Consider the following 20,719-nt stretch of genomic DNA (forward strand, 5'->3'; position numbering starts at 1 on the left):
ACAGGGGAAGTGTTGAAATTAAGCAGCAATCAAGTTTTAGGTTCAGTTTTAGGAAGCCTGTCTAGTGCAAATGGTTTCATCAAGGATGAGGTTAGAAAAAGATATATCTTAGCCACAAGTGCTGTAAAAAATTTGACTAACTGATTAAAAAAAAAAAAAAATTATGTTTAGTATGAAAGTGCAAAGTTATCATATCCATTTACTAATGGTATTACTTTTTGGACTGGAAGCAGCTGTTTTAAATGAAACAGACATCAGAAGGCTGGAAGCAATATAAACAAAAAAAGAAAAGAATGGTGCATATACTACCAAAGTAGCCAATTCAGTGGGTGACCACCAACTATAAGTCTGGACATATATGCACAGTCTGCAAAGATGCTCTGGGATGAAAAAAGAAGAAACACAAACAGAAGTATCACAGTGCATTGGACAAAATACAGTCTGCCTGGAGAGTTTGTAATGTAGAAACGCAAGTAAAAAGATCCGATGCAATAAAAAAATGCAAAGGAAAGAATTACCTTAGATCATTTTCTTAAATATTATTATAATTCATCTTCCAATTCACACCGTCCCATGACAGAAGGTTGGATACAAATAATTTAAAGCAAGGAGGTGTCATTTTGTCCTCACCTCATGCTTAGACCTGATCTTACATCATTGTTGGGAGAAAAGTCATCTAGGCATCAGCTTGAAAAATTTAAATTTCCTGGCTTTTGTTCATTTGCATCGTACTTAACGTATTTCTAGCCTGTTGGTATTTTAGAACAAAGCAGAAGTGAATGACTGAACTATTTTCTGGAGGTTTTGATTTAAGAACTCTCATAGCCAATGCAGAAAACTCTTGCAAAAAAGATTTTTCTGAATAAATTTTCCAAATGCATTGAGACCAAATATGTTTTTAATACTTTGTTTCCAAGATATACTTACCAGTGAAATAAAATGTTAATATAAGGAGACAGGCCAATTTTACCATTTTCAAATAAATTACATCTTCTAAAAGATTTGGTTTCTTTTGTCATGGTAACACTGGCATAGATTTATTAGAGAAATACCACTTCAATCTTGATGTAGTTATTAACTTTAGCAAAAAAGCAAAGGTTTTAAAAAATATTTATAGATTATTCAGCAATGAATAAGAACAGAGTCTATGCTGCACATATAATTTAAATGCCATGTATTGCCAGCAGATAGATACATGTAGGCAAATTCCACTGATTTCAATAAGTAATGTCCGTATGCTTCCAAAGACACAATTCAGACATTTAAGCACACAGAGAACAGAAATTCACAGAGCTGCTGTATCTGATCATGTAGGTGATCTTACTTAATCTTTATCTTCACTTCATCTTTAGATAAAACAAACAGAAACTATGCAACTACTTGCCAGTTTCAAATAACCTTTTCTTTCCTGAAGAATTGGGCATTTTTCCATGTTCAGACAGGATCAAAGAAGGTAGATTTTTATTCCCACCAGTTCCTAGTGCAACATTGCTGCTTAAAACTAATCCTGAGCTGTTGCTCAAAAGAGAATTTCTTGAAGAGAGGGGAAAAAAACTGGATCACAGTCTTAGTTCCACTTCCATTATAAATCACTTATAAAAGCAATTAGTTTATCTGTTATCAAATGTTCCACTTTTTATTTTATGCAATATGTATTCACGTTTCTCATTTTTAAAAAGACATTAGCCCCCCCTTTTTCTTCTGATGAAATTATGACATTAAAATCATTCTGTTTACCTGAGTCTTGAAGTGACTTAAGAGCCTAATTCCTGAGCCACAGACCCAGCTGCAGAATTTGTAGGTCTTTCCACAGGGCAGAGTAGGCCATAGGCTGAGATTTCTCTTGTTTTCCTTCCTCTGGCTGCACATGCACGTGACGTGGTTGTCATGGGCGATTTTAATTATCCAGACATCTCCTGGGAGGAATACTCAGCCAAGTTGGATCGCTCGCGATCCTTCCTGACCTGTGTCGAAGAGCTCTTCCTGACTCAGGAGGTGCATGGGCCAACCAAAGGTGATGCTCTGCTAGACTTGCTCCTGGCCAAAGGAGATGACCTCATGACCAACTTATATAGAGAGGGAAATTTGGGCAGCAGCAACCATGAAACGATCATGTTCACTGTTTGACATAAGGCAGACAAATTGGATAGCAGGACTGAAGTCTTGGACTTCAAAAATGCAAATTTCAACAAGTTTAGGTCATTAGTAGGGCAAATGCTGTGGCACCAGATATGCACAAAGACTGATTGTTCCTTAAGGACACAATCCTTGAAGCACAATCATTGTTTCCTTTCCAGATTGTCAACTGCACCTAAACTCAATTTCCAAGGCTTTGTTTTGATTATATTTAAAGTGTCTGTTTTATCACTCTCAGTGTCATCTGCGCTTCCCTCCCCTCCTTTCCCTTTTCCTTCTTTCTGGTTCTAATACTGCTCTGCTGTGTAGGAGAAATGAAGGGCTTTTCACCAATGATGCCTCAATCCTTTCCATTTATATTACAAAGAACTCTACAAATAATGAAAAATATTAATTCAGTGAGCTCCCTTCTCCCTGTTTTTTTCAGAAGCAAATTTTGATATTGTGGGAAGATGAAAGTTTTGACTCAAAGTAACTGCATCTACACGAGACATCAGTGTGCAATAGCTATTGCATATTTATTTAGTACTTGTATAAACAAGTACTAAATAAATGCACAGTAACCCGAGTTACTACACAGTAGTGCTGGCAAATGTACAGTAGCATCACACCACGGTTTTTGCCACATGACACTACTGTACAGAATCTCTGTACTGTACTGTACTGTACAGAGTCTCATGTAGATGCACCCAGTAAGTCCTAGTATGTTAAAATATGGAAGGAAATAAACTTTGAGGGGAAATAAATATTTAATGGGGAGAATTATTTAAAAATGCAATAACATATACAATGATTTTTCCCCTTTTATTCTGCCATTGAAAAGTAGAGGAAATCAATCATTTTGGGAGGGAACTGAACATGAATGTTACGGTGTGGTAAAATGGTAAAACAATTTGGCAGTTGAATCATCATTTTGAAATTTGCATTGATTGCAAAAAAGCAGTAAATTCTGAAAATAAACCTGATTATTGGACTGAGCTACTTGAATGAGAATTCTGGTGTTCGAGAGGAAAACCTGCCGTATATATTTTCCATTTTGAAGGCTGAAAATGGATGCTTAATGGAGAGGTAGGTGAGAAACAAGGAATGTTGAAGAGGGCGTTAGTAAGTAAAGAGGGTTCAATTTTGTTTTGTTAACTAAGCTAGCAAATGCTAAAAAAGGTGATGGAGTAGAAATGAACAGTTGAAAAGCAGATGTGGTGGGTGAGTTGAATACTAAAATGATAACTTTAATATTATGTATTTCCAGCCTAAAATTAATTGGGAGTGAAATTCAAAGGTTCATGTAGGCATCTAGGTAAACAGAATATTTTTTCTATCATAATTTCATCAGAAGGAAAAGGGGGGCTATGACCAGATCCATTAGGAATAGAAGCCATGCTGGGCCTCTATCAAGGGGGGGGGGGGGAAGCCCCCACTGCATGCCCTCCCCAGCAGTTCTGGCTAGGTCTGTCGGGGCTGAGGCAGGCACCTCTGCTTTCCCCCATTCCTGCCCCCCCCCCCCCAACAGCTGGCAGGGGGCGAGCCTAGGGAAAGAAACTGCACTGGGCCAGGCAGAGGGGAAGGGGGAAAGCCCCCACCACACACTCCCTCCCCCAAAGTATTCTGGCTGGGTCGGGGGGGTAGTCTCTACTTTACCCCTTCTCTACCCCGACTACCAACGGCTGGGGAGAGATTGTGTGTTGGCTCCACCGCTCCCTGTGGCTGACAGCAGGAGGTAGGAAGCATGTGCCCAGCAGGCAATCAGGTGTGGCCCACCAATCAGCTGCATTCAGCTGCCCTCAGCATTGTCCAGTACCCTGGGAGGCATTGAGGACTGGCCTCGACCAGTGCAGCCATCCCTTTGCCCCTCCCCTCCCCCGCTTCCCCCCCCAAAGGGAGAACGTGTGTTCTCTTCATTCCTGATCTGCTCTATGCAGCACAAAAACCCACAAAGATACAATTGATTCCACCTCAGGCTTTTTTGAATGTCTGCACCTATCCCTACTTGTTGCTATTGTTCCTTAACAAAGCAATCCCCAAACTCTCCACAGCACATACCTGTTACCAAATAAATATTGCATAATAACACCTCCCCCATTGGAAACTACTACTCAGTCACAAAATATAGCAATTGTGTAATGTTGAGAAATTCTTAATATGGCTGTATAGTGAAGAAAGTTATGAGAGGGACAGGCTTGACTGGGTTGTGTTGGATGTTACACTAAAGGACTCTTTTCCCATCCCCATCCCTGCCCTCATAATACTAATTTCTTTTCAAAGCACACTTTCTGTTTTAAATAATTTCCCAACCTCACACACAAAATGTGGCTCTTTTAATTTTCCTGAGCATATCGTGCCTAGTCCTACTTTCCACATGTTTCTTCCTAATCCAACTCCCTGCCTCCCTCTCTCTCCTGATCCCACACTATTGTATTCCAGTCCTGAGCACCTGCATCTATGCCATGCATCTCACATCTTGTCTCAGTTCCACAAGTATTAATGTCTTTGATGCTTTCCATCTTGGCTTCCACCTTCAGCTGGACACACAGACTAGATTAGAGCTACTTTCCTCTCAGCATTTGACTATAAGCTGGTGGCTCCAGATTCTGGATGCTTAACCTGGGCATTTAAAGTAGGAAGAAAAATGCTCATTTTATGAAACAGTGACAGCTCTATCATTCCTTCCATTGACAGCTCTGGCTGCAATGAAATAAGGGGAAAAAAGCCAGAAGCCCAGCTCTGCCCAGACTACAAGGGTAGGGTAGATCACAGTTATAGTCTGTAGACCATATGTTGGGAACAGCTGAAAGGTATATCACTGAAAGTTCCTCTTTTTAGATGCTATGTCATTCATGCCTTTGTGACTGAGACACTACGTAAGGCTGGGCAAGAACTAGAGCCACAGCTTTATGACTGTGATGAAAATAAGCTGCTGACACACAAAAATTGGCATGAGGATATAGAAAATGACTTGCCACTTTGGCAGGAGACAGCAATAGGATGATTAGGCTGAACAGCAAGTTAACTTCTTACATTCTTAATGAGTCTAGGGGTTTTCAGAAGCTGCTGAAAATTCGTACATTCATAGAATTTAAGGCCAAAATAGATCTCCCATATGTCATAGGGCATATGTTCCACCCAGCAGCTCTGTGTGAGCACAGTAACATGTGTTGCTTCCAGAAGGGCACCAAGTCTGGACTTAAAGACATCCAAAGATGGAGAACTGCTGCTTGCTTTGGTGGCTTGTTAACAACAGTTAATTGCACCTTCTATCCAATTTGAATTCATCTGGCATCAGTTTTCAGCTATTGGTTCTTGTTACACCTGGTAGATTAGAAAGCCCTGTAGTACACAATGTGTTTTGCCTGTGGAGGTACTTGCATACTATAATCAAGTCACCTGTCATGATTCCTTTTGTGAAATGAGCAGATTAAGCTAAGTCTCTTCCTATAGAGCAGTTCTACAGCCTTTAACTCATTTATATGTCTGTCTTTTGCACATACACCAATCTTTCACCTTCCCTTTGAAGATGTAGATACCAGAACAGGATTCTACCTTCCTGTACTGGGCTCACCAATATCAAGTCCCTACTCCAAAGCTCTACTCCTCTGTTTGATATACCCAAGGATAGCATTGACTCTTCCATTTTCCTCCCCTACCCCAACATCATGCTGGGAGTTTATTTTTAATTGCTTGTTCATGATGAGTCCTAAATCCTTTCAGATTCACTGCTTGCCTGATTCCTTCAATTTTCTAAGGGAAGGAGAAGGAGAAGTTTCCTCATGGAACATCTTCCTATTAGTATCTTCTGTTCAACCTCCAATACAAAATGCAGGCGTTGGTGTTTTATTTTCCAGTTTTAATAGGTATAAGCTCACTTTTAGTAGACATTAGCCTGAATTAAATCTCTGGAATCGGGCATTCTCTAATTTTATGGGTGTTTGAAATCTGAACTAACATCTGGACCAGTGGTGCAGCTAGTGTCTGTATGGTAGAGAAATGGAAGCAAAAAATGTTATTGAATTTGGGAAATTTTAGTGGATTGCGGTAAAAAAAAATCCAGATTTGAAGATACATTTACTTCGAGAGACAGATTTTTTCAATTGACATACCTCCATATCTTTTGTAAATATATTTTTCATCTTAAATAGACAGGTCAGCAACTTATCATGATATTTGGAATTACAACTATTTATTTATGTTCTAGGGAATCTCTATATATTTGCAGAACATTTATCAAATTTCCATACTGACTATAGATTTAAATTTATTCAGACAAAATAATAAAACAGCAAGTAGTGAAAAATGAGGATATTCCCCCTAAAAGCATATGAAGCACTTTCATGAAGCTTAATAGGTTATTTGAAAATATAACCAAATTATGAAGAGTAAAACTGGAAGGAAAAATGAAAAATAAATTGCCGCCCCCCCCCCCCAACGATTTCTTAAATAGGTCTCTTTTAAAGGACCTTTTGCAGAAGCAGAGGCAAAATAATTTTGCCCTAGTAGCTGGCACCAATATTTTAGAAACTGAAAAATACTTTAGCCATGTATCATGCATCATTAATTAAACAATCACTTTACTCTAAGTTAGTGCAAGAACTAGATGCTTAACAGAGCGTTAACAGACCAGGCCTTTAATTTGTTTAAAAAACAGGTAATCTTTAGGGCAAAAATGAGTGCCTTGTGTCTGATGCATAAACATTTTTAAACACGGTGTACCTGATCCTACAGTTCTTACCAAGACAGACTGTCCATTGCAGCCCTACTGCCTTTGATACAAAAAGTCAACAGCTGCAAAATTTCTGCATGAAAGGACCCAAAAGCAGCTTTCTTTTGCTCATTTTTAATCTTCATCAGTGAACACTGTACCCATTTTTCCCTTCTCCAAAAAAATGTCAGATTGTACTATTGCCACGTTTGTACTGGCAATATCACAGTGCACAAATAGTGTCAATAGCCAATAAATTTCCTTAACAAACATAGCTCCACACTGATCACGGACAGCTGAGCAATTTCATCTAATTTTTTTTTTTTTTTCAAATCTTGGCCTTCACACCTTAAAGCACAAACATGTTCTGGAACCAAATGACAAGCAATACCTATACACACGTATTTGAACCTTTCATTCAAGGGCTTGAACCTGTTCCTACTGACTTTAATGGCAAATCCACTATGGGAACACTAAGAGGAACAATTTTAGCCCAGAATTGGTAATTAAGAACCTAGTCTATGGCAGGATGTGCATTTGCTTTAATCAAATTCTTATGCAATACAGAAAAGAATATTTGGCAAGATTGCTTTTAATTCCCCGTCCTAGAAAACATAACTTTACTGTCTTCTTCATCATGACTTTTGCTTATATAATTCTATGATGATGAACAAGTAGGGATGGGAAGATCCTAAGAACTGCAAAATTATCACATGCTACAAGAATATTGGGTTGCTGACATAGCTAAAATATTCCAATGCCTCTCTGCAATATGAATAGAAATTCATTCTGCTTCGCTTTTTATTAAAAATAAATGTTGTACAATAAATACAAGTGAGTAAAACAGTTTAATTTCTGATATTGAAAGAAAGCTGTCTTCAAACATGAGTCTGAACAAAAATTGTTTCAACATATCACAGAAATCTTCTAAAAATCCAGTATAACCAAATTATTTGAGTTCAATATGCAGATGTAAGTGATAGGACTTCCATAATTATCAAGTTCTATCATGATGTATCTTGCATATTAGCACTACAGAAAAGGAGACAGTAGGAGGTTCCTTAGCATTTTATTTATCATTCTCAAGAAGTGTACATGCCTTGCTGTGTAGCTGCTTGATATTATTGTAACCCTTGTCCTTCCTCTCCCTTAACTTCTTTCAACTTTTTAAATGCTGACCCTGACTAGCTGTGCCCTGTCAAATTGTAAATGTGCATTCCTCAGAGTAGAAACTGCATCTTTATTTGTTTCTAGGAGGCATCTAGCTCTATTTTGGGACTTGAGAAGAAGCAATTCACACAAGGATTTTATCAAAAGCTGACCTTTCAATTTATGGGAAACCTTCAGCAAATTCAACTTGTTTGTTTTCTTTCAGGACCAATGTATTCCCCACATAACTAACTGGTCAAATAACAATTTGTGGTTCATGAATTTGGCTCCATTTTCTAACCTTTATGGCTTCCATGCTGTTGCCTACACTTTTGCCAATATTTTAAATTAATATAAAAATTAAAACATCCAAAGAATTAATGTATAAGGCATGTTAATAATGTTTGTATCCTAGTAACTACCCAAATTTAGATGTGCAATTCAAAGCTTAAACTCTGAGACTAAATAAGGCAAAAAGTTGTGTTCAGTGTGTTTGACTGAAGCCTGGATGTGAATAAGCACGAGGTATACTGAGCAGTGAACACGATCATACGAACAGGCCAGTTCTATTGCCCTTACTCAGGCATAACTCCCATTAACAGCAAATTTGTGGAAATGCATTGATCTAATGTGGTGGCTTTAGTACACATGGAAAATATTCCCTTCTTTCTATGTCTAGAGACCATTTTAAATCATTCAGAAAAATGTATGTTATGTTTTCAGTCTTTTTACATACATTACTCTATGTTGCACTAATTGTGCAAGGGGAGGCAAGATACTGTATTAGCATACACATATTCCAGGAAATAATCAACTCAAGTTGCTTATCCCCTTAAATCTGCCTTTTTCAAAAGTTAATACTATAGACAGTATGTATCAGAACATCTTACAAAGGCAAATGCACATTACATGTTACTTAGTGTCATGAGTTTGTCAGATCTCATAAATTTAACTAGATTAGGACTGATGTGCCCTTGGATGGGAAATAACTGAGTGGAAATCTGCAACAAATGGTGGTAATGCACTAGATGCCACTCTTCTCTCTAAAATGATCCAAAGTGTGCTAGCACTAGTCACAAGTATCTCTCATGAGAGTTGCTGTGTGAGCCCTAGCCATGTATTAAAAATCCCATTTAAATTCCTTTTGAATATGTTATTGTTCTTCACTTCCTGTCCTAAAATGTCTTAGCATGTACAACTGAGCAGCTGCCTTATTTCAGCCCCTCAAAGAGTTGGCTGTACTTCCATGATGAGTGAAGCAATCCTTACATATACACATGTACATAGATAGGAGATTTACAGCTCTTTGGGAATTGAAAGTTCTTCTTAATTGTAAGATGTTATTTTACTGCTATAAACACCCACGGTTTTCCCCAAACCACTTAAAGCTGGAACTATGACACATTGTTACTTAGGGGGGGAAATGCTTATTAGGCTTATTTTACATTTCTAAACTAATTTACATACAACCTTCAGATGGAGGTTGAGGAGGAGGCAGCATGTATTATGAATCTCAGTGACTCCCTTATGATACATACTGAATTATTTATGGCTGGATAGTATGCATTTCAGTTGGCCTTAAAAATATATGGAAGGAAAGAAAAAAAACCCCATAATTCCACTATTTAAAAAAAAAAATCATTTTAATAAGGTTTGCTAAACATTATCTTTTTTATGTCAGATACATTTTTACATTGGGAAATAATGCCATATTATTTTCCTATTAATTGCTAGCTGCCTGTTAACAATTACAATAACAGGTCTATTTTTCATCTGCTGTCAATCAACATTTTGTCTCATGACACTCATCTAAAGTACTTATACCATGTTAATAATGATGGCATCTCAACGTCTTACAGAATTAGAATTTTTAACATTGACCTGACTGTACTTCTCTTAAATTTAACAGTGGGACCAGACTTAGGCCACCATGGAGAATTTTTATCACTCCCACAGTGAGAGAGCAAAAGCAAAGATTTTCTCTCTCACTATTTACTAGTTATAAAGTAGCTTCCAGAGAAGTTTTACAATTGCTCTACAAGTACTGAGGACCATGGTCATTCTGAACATTTCCAGAACTGTGTTCCAGATACATGGGTCCGTTGATTAGAAAGCTTTGCTCCCCATACTCCCAGATCTTGCAGCTGAAGTTAACATTTCCATTGTTCTGATGGAATGAAGCGGTTGTGGAAAGTCATGCTTGCACACAGTAAAACAATCTTTCAGGTCATTTGGGCCAGTTCCATAAAGGGCTCTGAAGGGCTACTGAAAACTTTCTTCCAGCTTAGCTTTCAACAGGGAGCCAGCTATAAAGAACAGGGCATAGGGGTTGTATGATCTCAGCAGGCAACGCTATTCAGCAGACTAGCCGCTGCATTCTGAACCAGTTGGAACATTTGTACGCTTAGGGCATAACAAGTGGTCATGAGACCCAGTTTAGGTTTAGGCAGCTTGCCTTAAGCCGCCTAACCTGAACTGAGAGCAGCACATATAGGTGTTTGCTACTGCTAGAAGCAATGCAGGCTGCCCAAGGTAAGTAACTTGGGATGGGGGGAGGCAGAGAAAGGAAAAGAGCTGGCAGGTCCAGTGTGGGGTGATGGGTGCAGGGAATCTGGCTGGTCCATGGTGGGGAAGGGGTTGCCCTATCCAGGAGGAGGGTACTTGGAAGACTAAAAATAGCCCAAACAGGGTTGGGGGGTAGCAAAGGCACAGCTTTGTGGCTAGGGTTTCACAGTTCTGGGGCTGTGCTGTGAAAAATTGCCAGTGTTCACTAGGCCTAGTTAACCCATTATAGATTGGGTTCACCCAGGTCAATCTAAAATCAGTTCACCTCCTGAGATGAATTAACTTTAGATCAGGCACACCACTGTTATGGAGATTTACAGACATCAAAAAAAACTTAACAGTGCTTTCCTTGAAGCTCAGCATGCCTCTGTGCTAAGCACTGTGAATGCTCTGAAGAGGCATCATAGATTCCTAGATTCCTAGATGTTAGGGTCGGAAGGGACCTCAATAGATCATCGAGTCCAACCCCCTGCATAGGCAGGAAAGAGTGCTGGGTCTAGATGACCCTAGCTAGATGCATATCCAACCTCCTCTTGAAGACCCCCAGGGTAGGGGAGAGCACCACCTCCCTTGGGAGCCCATTCCAGACCTTGGCCACTCGAACTGTAAAGAAGTTCTTCCTAATGTCCAGTCTAAATCTCCTTTCTGCTAGCTTGTGGCCATTATTTCTTGTAACCCCCAGGGGCGCCTTGGTGAATAAAACCTCACCAATTCCCTTCTGTGCCCCCATGATAAACTTATAGGCAGCCACAAGGTCGCCTCTCAAACTTCTCTTGCGGAGGCTGAAAAGGTCCAGGTACTCTCCTCGTAGGGCTTGGCCTGCAAGCCCTTAACCATATGAGTGGCCCTTCTCTGGAGCCTCTCCAGGTTATCCGCATCTCTCTTGAAGTGCGGTGCCCAGAATTGCGCACAGTACTCCAACTGCGTTCTGACCAGCGCCCGATAGAGGGGAAGTATCACCTCTTTGGAACTATTCGTCATGCATCTGCTGATGCACGATAAAGTGCCATTGGCTTTTCTGATGGCTTCATCACACTGACAACTCATGTTCATCTTGGAGTCCACTAGGACTCCAAGATCCCTTTCCATTTCAGTGCCACCCAGCAGGTCATTCCCTAGGCAGTAGGTGTGCTGGATATTTTTCTTCCCTAGGTACAGCACTTTGCATTTCTCCTTGTTGAACTGCATTCTGTTGTTTTCTGCCCACTTGTCCAACCTGTCCAGGTCTGCTTGCAGCTGTTCCCTGCCCTGTGGCGTGTCCACTTCTCCCCATAGCTTTGTGTCATCTGCAAACTTGGACACAGTACACTTCACTCCCTCGTCCAAGTCACTGATGAAGACATTAAAGAGTATCGGTCCAAGGACCGAGCCCTGCGGGACCCCACTGCCCACACCCTTCCAGGTCAAAACCGCCCCATCCACCACGACTCTCTGGGTGCGACCCTCTAGCCAATTCGCCACCCACTGGACTGTGTAGTCATCCAAGTCACAGCCTCTTAACTTGTTCACCAGTATGGGGTGGGATACCGTGTCGAAGGCCTTCCTGAAGTCTAAGTATACGACATCAACCCCTACTCCTGCATCCAGGCGTTTTGTAACCTGGTCATAAAAAGAGACTAGATTAGTCAGGCATGATATGCCTGCTACGAACCCGTGCTGGTTTCCCCTCAGCATAATTTGTCCTGCCGGGCTCTCGCAAATGTGAGCCTTGATAATTTTTTCAAAGATTTTGCCAAGGATGGAGGTGAGATTGACTGGCCTATAGTTGCCCGGCTCCTCCTTCCTCCCCTTCTTGAAAATGGGGACCACATTGGCCCTTTTCCAGTCCTCCGGGACTTGGCCCGTGCGCCACAAGCATTCAAATATTCCCGCCAGTGGCTCTGCAATGATGTTGGCCAGTGCCTTCAGTACCCTCGGATGGAGCTCATCCGGGCCTGCCGACTTAAAGGCATCCAGTTCTTCCAAGTGACTCTGCACCATCTCAGGGTCTACGCATGGTAGTCTGGCGCCTTGCTGCTGCCTCTCTACAACCCCAGTGAGACACTTGTCGTGCCCCTCTCTTAGGAACACTGAGGCAAAGAACTCATTGAGGAGTTCACCCTTGTCCCCCCTGTCCATCACCAATTGCTTCTGCCCATTTAGTAGGGGTCCTATTCTTCCCTGGGCCTTCTTTTTAATCCCTATATATCTAAAAAACAATTTCTTGTTGTCCTTTACTTGGGATGCCATCCTCAGCTCCATGGTAGCTTTGGCCCGTCTAACTGCCTCCCTACAAGCGCAAGCAGAGGAGGTATATTCATCTTTGATGATCTCTCCCTGTTTCCACTTTTTATGTGCTCCCCTTTTGGCCCTTAGGCTGCCCTGGATTTCTCTGGTCAGCCAGGGAAGCCTCCTGGCCCCTTTCCCTCTTTTTCCTCGCGTCGGGATCATCTCCCTTTGTGCCTGAAGGATTATTTTCTTAAGGCACAGCCACCCTTCTCAGGCTCCCATCACTTCAAAACCCCTACTCTGCAGTGTGTCCTTGACTAAATACCTGAGTTCATTGAAATCAGCTTTCCTAAAGTCTAGCACTTTCACCCTACTAGTTACCTTACCCACTCGACATCTTATGGTGAATTCTATTATTAGGTGATCACTGTCCCCCAGATGGCCACCGATTTGTATTTCCCCTACCATGTCATCCCCTGTTGCCAATACCAGATCCAGTATGGCATTCCCCCTAGTGGGACCGTGTACCTCCTGTGTCAGGTGGAGGTCCTGTACACAGGTTAGAAACCTGCGTGAACGGTGGGACTTTGCCGTCTGCGTCTCTCAGCAGATGTCTGGGTAGTTTAGGTCCCCCATGACTACCACCTCTTTAGCTTTTATGGTCTCCGAGAGCTGCCTCAGGAGCCCCGAATCTAGTTCTTCCCCTTGGTGTGGGGGTCTGTAGCAGACCCCCACCACCAAATCCCTTTCTCCTTGTCCCCTATGTAACCTAACCCACAATCCTTCTACTTCCTCATCCTTCGATTCTGTCTTGATGAGGGTCGATGTATATTGCTCATTGACACAGAGCGCAACACCTCCCCCTTTCTTCCCCACCCTGTCCTTTCTGTACAGCCTATAACCTTCAATATGTACCGCCCAGTCGTGGGACGAATCCTACCAGATTTCCGTTAGCCCTACTAAGTCATAGGTGTTTTCTGCAAGCAGGAGCGCTAGTTCATCCTGCTTGTTCCCCATGCTCCTAGCATAAGTATATAGGCACTTGAGCCCTGTGACTGGTGCCTTTGCTGCCTCCCAGCTCCGAATCCCAAGGGGCCCCTTATTTCTTACCTGCTTATTGCTTACCTGTGCTGTACTGCTGTCCGCCCCATGGCTTGCAGGTTCCCAATGTTCTCCTTCTTCAGGCTGGGCTGTCCTTGTGGGTGCCACATGGTTTGGTGGTCCACAGCATCATGTTAGTTTGACCCAGCTCCCTCGATGTCTGTATAGATCGGATGCTTCAGCAGGGCTTTTTGATGCTATTATCTAATAGCTGATTGAATCAGCTTGAATAAGCTCACTCCCTGACAGCTGAGACCTCATATCACCTAGCCTGCTGGTCCAGAACTGACTCCTCAGACTCCTTCCTGTATTTTAAACATAACCTCCAAAGGGGTCAACCATTTGGTTTACTATTTAAAATTTTGGGAACCATGCAATAGGTTCACAGCACAAGTGCACTGAATGCATCATTCGTCTTTCCTTAAAAGGTATAACAAAAAGAATATAAATCATTAAGAAAACAAAAACCACCTAAACCACAATATCTCTTCCTTGATATCTCTTACTCCTTGTGGACCACATGGATTCATGTAGTGAGGATTTCCCCCTCCTTCACCCAGTTCCTACAGATATGAGTTGCTTTCTTTGATGCTAGCTGGCCCTTTATCTAGCCCAGTTCCTCCCTACTAAGAAAGCCTGCCCACCTCTTACTCTCGCCTGCCCAATGTTTTCCATCTGTCTCTGTAAAGTTCCCCTCTTTCCCCCCATTTATATGCTCTCATTCTAACATTTGATTTCTTTGTACATCACCACCCTCCTGCAAACAATCTGGCCTGTCTGGGCCTCAGCTAGCTTATTGTTTACAAACTGCTCAGTAGCCTAGGAAGACCAACTATTATCTCTGGTCAAAAAGAGATGTGGCTGGAAGTCTTGTCAGATGAATACACAGTGACACAGTGGCTCACAATTTAACAATTTTCATAGTACTGCAACATAATATCCACCAGAACTCATAACTTATACATTGCTTTCTCAAATCATCACTCTGGGCTAACTGCAAAATAGGATCTTAATATTCCCTTTAAGCACATAATTCTCTATTTGCTCAGGAAAGAGGCTTATCTGTCACTGACAAGAAAGGCTTATACACTGATTTCTTGCTTCCTGAAGCCATGAAGACATCACATGAGCTTACGATTTTATAATGTATGGGGAGCATAGATTACTCTAACTACCTTGATTTTAGGAATGCTGAACTGTGTTTACATTAGGTGTTAATTGCTTTTTCAAGTCATGTTGGAAACCCCGCTTTTAAAACACATTTCCTATCCAAGAAGGACCTTGAGAAACCACAAATATCAATGCACTAAGTTCTAGGTCCAGCAAATTCTCCTTCTCCACCTGACTTTATGTAGCCATATGTAGCATTATTTCCCTCAGCAAAAGTACTTGTTCTAAGAAACAAAGCAATCTGTTTTACTATAGACAGTGCAAGCTGCCCATTTAGAAGATCAGTGTTGTTTGTGAAGTAGGACTTTTAGATCAAACATTGGATATACTTTGTAAGTAATAAATATACCATAGGTGTGAATTAAATTGGTCACATGGGGAATTGATATAACTGACTCGGGAACAATATATCTACAAAACCAATTACTGCCATAGCCTCTGCTCCAAGTTGACCCTCTGTTTCATACTTGATTCAGCTAAGCAGAAAGAAGGTTGTAGGAGGTCTTGCATCCCCTAAAATTATGGTCTAAGTGGACCAAATGCAAACCATCTATTCAAGCTAGTGCCATACTTTGCACCAACTGATACCAATTTTTAATATTGGAAACATGATGATATTGGCAGAAAAAGTTAATATTGTTCCATGTTGCTCTTGTTTAGTACTCTTTCTGCAGATTTGTAACTGTTGCTAAGGCAAATAACAGGCATATAAAGTAATGTCTATTTAACTTTCACATCACTTTGCCGTGGAACATATTCTATCAACATTGGTTAAATTCCCATCTTGGTTTGGGGGCTGAATCTACAACATTCTGGGCCAAATTTAGATTTCATGAATTTGATGTTTCATCCTGGCAAGCTATATTTTTTTATTTTATTTTTTCAGGCAGGCACAAGGAGCTGAGGTAATAGGACCAATAAACCAGTTTCCCTCAGGACGACTGAGCTATCATTTGCAGATGTGTATGTTTGATCTCAAGCATTTGAAATCTTCTCTTTTAAAGAGAAAAGAGTAGACATATTTGTCGATGTTATGACTTTCTTCTTTTCTTTTTGCCATGTATGGCTGGAGAAAGATTGGTGACATGCTCTTGGTTTCAGGATATAAATATTGTAGGCAGGATTTATGTGGAAACTTGCACTATATGGAAATTAAATTTTTCACTTGGAAAGAATGATGACAACTACAATATATAGTTAAGACACCATATGTACCTATTTCTCAATTAAAAGTTTAGATTGATATTCCCTCAAATGGAAGAAAAAATGTACTCATTGCTATTTACATGTGGCCAAAGCTAAAACCCTTCAAATATTTTTGAAAAAGTCATGTCCTCTGACAGACAGGAGAATTTTAAAAAATAAAATATTTATAAGAAAGCTGCTAGATTAATAGCAATTAATTTGGGTTCTGTTATGTGTCAAGACAGTCATTTAAAACACTCACATGTGTCTCCTTAGAGTCCTATCCGGGGCACTGCACCTATGGGCACTGCGGCGGCCCAGAGTTCAGTCTGCTGTCACTCCATGAAAATCATATTAGAGAAATAGGGAATGGATCAGAATTTGGAAGTAGAACCAGGGGAGGAGGCCCCTTACAGACCTGTTCTGTCCCTTTCTAGGCACTTGAATCCTTGTAAGTAAAAAAGGACAGAACTCACATTTCATAGCAGATTCCTGAATATTCTAAAAAAAAAAAAAAAAAAAAATTTACAATTAAAAAGATATGGTGTTTTATGGTCTTCTGTTGAAGAATGTAAGGATAAAATGGCCATTTGTTTGTTAGCTGAGTTTTCCTCCACCTGAGGGCCTGATGCTGTGAGATGACAGAGGATCTGCTTTTCCCATAGACTTCAATTGTCATTGCATGTAATCAGCATTTTCAAGATCAGGCCCTGAATTGTTTATCTGATACTCCATCTACCATTGTCTATATTCCTATAGCAGTCAATACCAATGTTTTCAGTGACACCAGCAGTGCAGGAAGGGAGCCTCTGAGCACATCTATGCATCACCATATGGCAATGTTGCTATGGTGCCATACTTTAGTACTTTCTTTTGGAAGTACTAAAGCATGGAGTGGTACAGGCAGTTATGGCACCATGCATGCAGTGCACGGTTAGATTTCACCACTACATTGCCATAGTGGCACACTACACTGGGGAGCACACTGCTACGGTGACATAGCTGGCAATCATGTGTAGACCTGTGTTATTGTTATGTCACAACGTGCTGTATGGCGATGTAGCACGTCACTACATCACCACGGGGTGACGTGTAGATGTGCCCTCTGTTACCTACTATTACATTAATTTATGAGCTTAAACCAGTAGGGGCTTGGATAGATTAACTCAACCCCACAAACAATAATTAGGGATGGGCATTAGTAAATTAAAAAAAGAAGACACTAATTTTGGAATAGAACCATGTTTATCTCACTTTGTTAAGAGGTGACACATTTAGTCATGGTAAAAGAAAAAGACTACTTGTTACAGCATTTCCTTTTAAGCATAATAAGAAGAATGATTTACTTATCAGAAGTAGTGACAAAATATGATCTTTACCCTGAGTTTCTTAACATTTCTGGGTAACATCTGAAACCTGTCAGTCATTGGTTTTGTCCCGTGTGCATGTAAAAATCCTGTACCACTTGAGCCACAATCTGTTCTACTGTTGATCAAGCCAAGTTCAAAATGATGTAGGGCACCAAACTTACACTTGCATTTAAAACACTGGTTGCTGTTTTCACCAAAAAAAATGGTTTGTCTATTTTGCAGTGTCTAAAAATAGTTATTAAATCTGACAGTGCAAACTGAGATCTTTCTTTAAGCTAGTAGATCAAGCTCAATAGTCGCTCAATAGAAATGACACCAGAACCCTAAATCTGAAGAACTTCTTAAACTGTTGTTTTCACTGTTTTTGGAGTTATGATCAGAATGTCAAGATTCTGAATAGTTTTATAGGCTTTTTGCTCAAATCTTGATTAAGTTCAGGGTGCTAGAAAATCAATATCTACTTTGAAAAATGTAATTATGAAATTCCTTTGCCAAGTTTGAGTACCTAGGTTTACCTGTCTCAACATGTTCTTGAGAATTTTTCCTGGGAAGAGGTGTCAAAAGTTTCCATTCAGAAAGCAGAAATAATGCAGTATGACTCATGTGGCTGATTACACATGAAAAATAAATAATAAGGAAGAATAAAGACACAAAAGAAACAGTTCCTGGGGTACAGGTGGTACAGATGGTACATACAGCCTGTGTGTGTCCCATGGCAAATTAGGAAGGGGGGCAGGCAGCACAATGACAAATAGAGTAGGAGGCAGAAAGCAGAAAACCAGAATGGGCAGCAAACACAGGAAAGGAGGCAGAATGCAGAGCTGAAGATCAGGCCCAGGTCACAGGGCTGGGAGCAAGGAAGCAGAACAGCAGATCAGGCAGGGAAACGGGGTCAGTGTAGCACTTTGAGAGTCTGGGGCTAATTTGTGCCTGCCAAAAGGGGTGGCTCTCATTGTCCTAGGAAATGTCGTTCTGACAACCTCCAATTTTTAACTTTGTCATAGATTTGCTCCCAGAACAAGTGTAGTCTTCATCTGACTGCATGCACTGATTCAAGAATCACTTTCATAAGAGAGCAGCATTCTATTTCTGAAATACCTGACATTTGCCAGGTTCTGGGTGACAGACTGTGACTAAGTGTAGGACTTTCGAACCTAGTTCACTACTGAAGATGAAGTTGAAATTTCCAGCATGAGCTGTTTTTCTCACCAATACAAGCTGTTATTTCAGAACCTTTAACTTCATCCTTTACAAATTCCTAAGTTACACACAGCATAACATAGTTCTCAGAACCTGTAACCAGTGTTTCGTTGCAGAAAGGCCAGCTTGTTAAACAGAAGATCAAGATGCCTATTGATGTACTTGGTGCTTTATATTCTGCCTTCAAATATATCCGCATCTTATCTGGTCATTCTTTCATTATTTTTTGTTGTTTCAAAATTGTTTCAAGAGAATTCCTTGGGCTAGTATTATATCTAATAACATCCCTGACATGCTAAATTCAAAATATGCCCATGTCACATGTATCCTGTGATCACAACAACAGTCTGGTTGCTACACTTGATATCATGACCGTTAAATTGGCAGCACTCTCCCAGCATTATGCTTGGCAGTTGCTGAGCTTCAGATTGACATGAGATAATGGCTTTAATTACTGATGCAAAAAAAATGAACTACACTCTACTGAAGAAATCTGATGCTCTTCTGCCATAATTATCTATATCATGATGGGAAAAGGGCAAATATAGTGCCCATCTTAAAGAAAGGGAAGGAGGAGGATCCAGGGAACTACAGACCAGTCAGCCTCATCTCAGTCCCTGGAAAAATCATGGAGCAGGTCATCAAGAAATACATTTCTAAGCAGCTGGAGAAGAAGAAGGTGATTAGGAACAGTCAACATGGATTCAAGAAAGGCAAGTCATGCTTGACCAACCTGATTGCCTTCTATTATGAGATGACTGGCTCTGTAGACATGGGGAGACCAATGGATATGGTATACCTTGGTTTTAGCAAGGTTTTTTATATGGTCTCCAATAACATTTTCTCAAGCAAGCTAAGGAAGTATGGGTTGGAGAAATCAACTGTAACATGGATAGAAAACTGGCTGGATCATCAGGCTCTGAGGGTAGTAATCAATGGCTCAGCGTCTAGTTGGTAGCTGGTATCAAGCGGAGTGCCTCAGGGCTCAGTCCTGGCGCTGGTTTAGTTCAATATTTCTATCAATGACCTAGAAGATGGCATAGAATTTGCCCTCAGCAAGTCTTCAGATGGCACCAAGCTGAGGGGAGAAGTAGAAATACTGGAGAAAGGGGCTAGAATTCAGAGACATAGACAAATTGGAGGACTGGACCAAAAGGAATCTCATGAAACTCAATAAGGAGAACTACCAAGTCCTGCACATGGGATGGAACAATCCCATGCACCAGTACAGGTGGGTAACTGACTGGCTAAGCAGCAGCACTGTAGAAAAGGATGTGGGGGTTACTGCGGACAGTAAGCTGTATGTGAGCCATCAGTGTGCCCGTGTTGCAAAGAAGGCTAACAGCATACTGAGCTACATTGGTAGAAGTGTCTCCAGACCAGAAGATTGAGGGAAGTGATCCTTCCCCTCTATTTGGCACTAGTGAGGCCAAATATGTGGATATGTGGGGAGCTGGAGGAAAAGCAGGGGCAACGTTGGACCCCTGCTGAACCAGATGGGGCAACTGACAACTGACGCCCAGGAAAAAGCCAACCTATTAAATAGGTACTTTGCGTCGGTCTTTCATCAGCCCCATGGGACGCCCATGTCCGCTACGGGACAGGGAAGTCCGGGTGAGGGTGATCCCCTACCCTCCATTGATGCTGACTTCGTGAGGGAACATCTTGAGAAGCTGGATACCTTCAAGTCAGCTGGCCCTGACAATCTTCACCCCAGGGTACTCAAGGAGCCGGCGAGCATCATAGCCCAGCCTCTATCGTGGATCCTTGAAAACTCTTGGCACTCTGGTGAAGTGCCCGAAGACTGGAAGAAGGCCAATGTGGTGCCTATCTTCAAGAAAGGGAGGAAAGTGGATCTGGCTTACTATAGGCCCATCGGCCTGACTTCTATCCCGGGGAAGATCTTAGAAAAGTTTATTAAAGAGGCCATCCTTAATGGACT

Source organism: Alligator mississippiensis, chromosome 1 (genome assembly GCF_030867095.1).
Source record: "Alligator mississippiensis isolate rAllMis1 chromosome 1, rAllMis1, whole genome shotgun sequence".
NCBI classification, from domain to species: domain Eukaryota; kingdom Metazoa; phylum Chordata; order Crocodylia; family Alligatoridae; genus Alligator; species Alligator mississippiensis.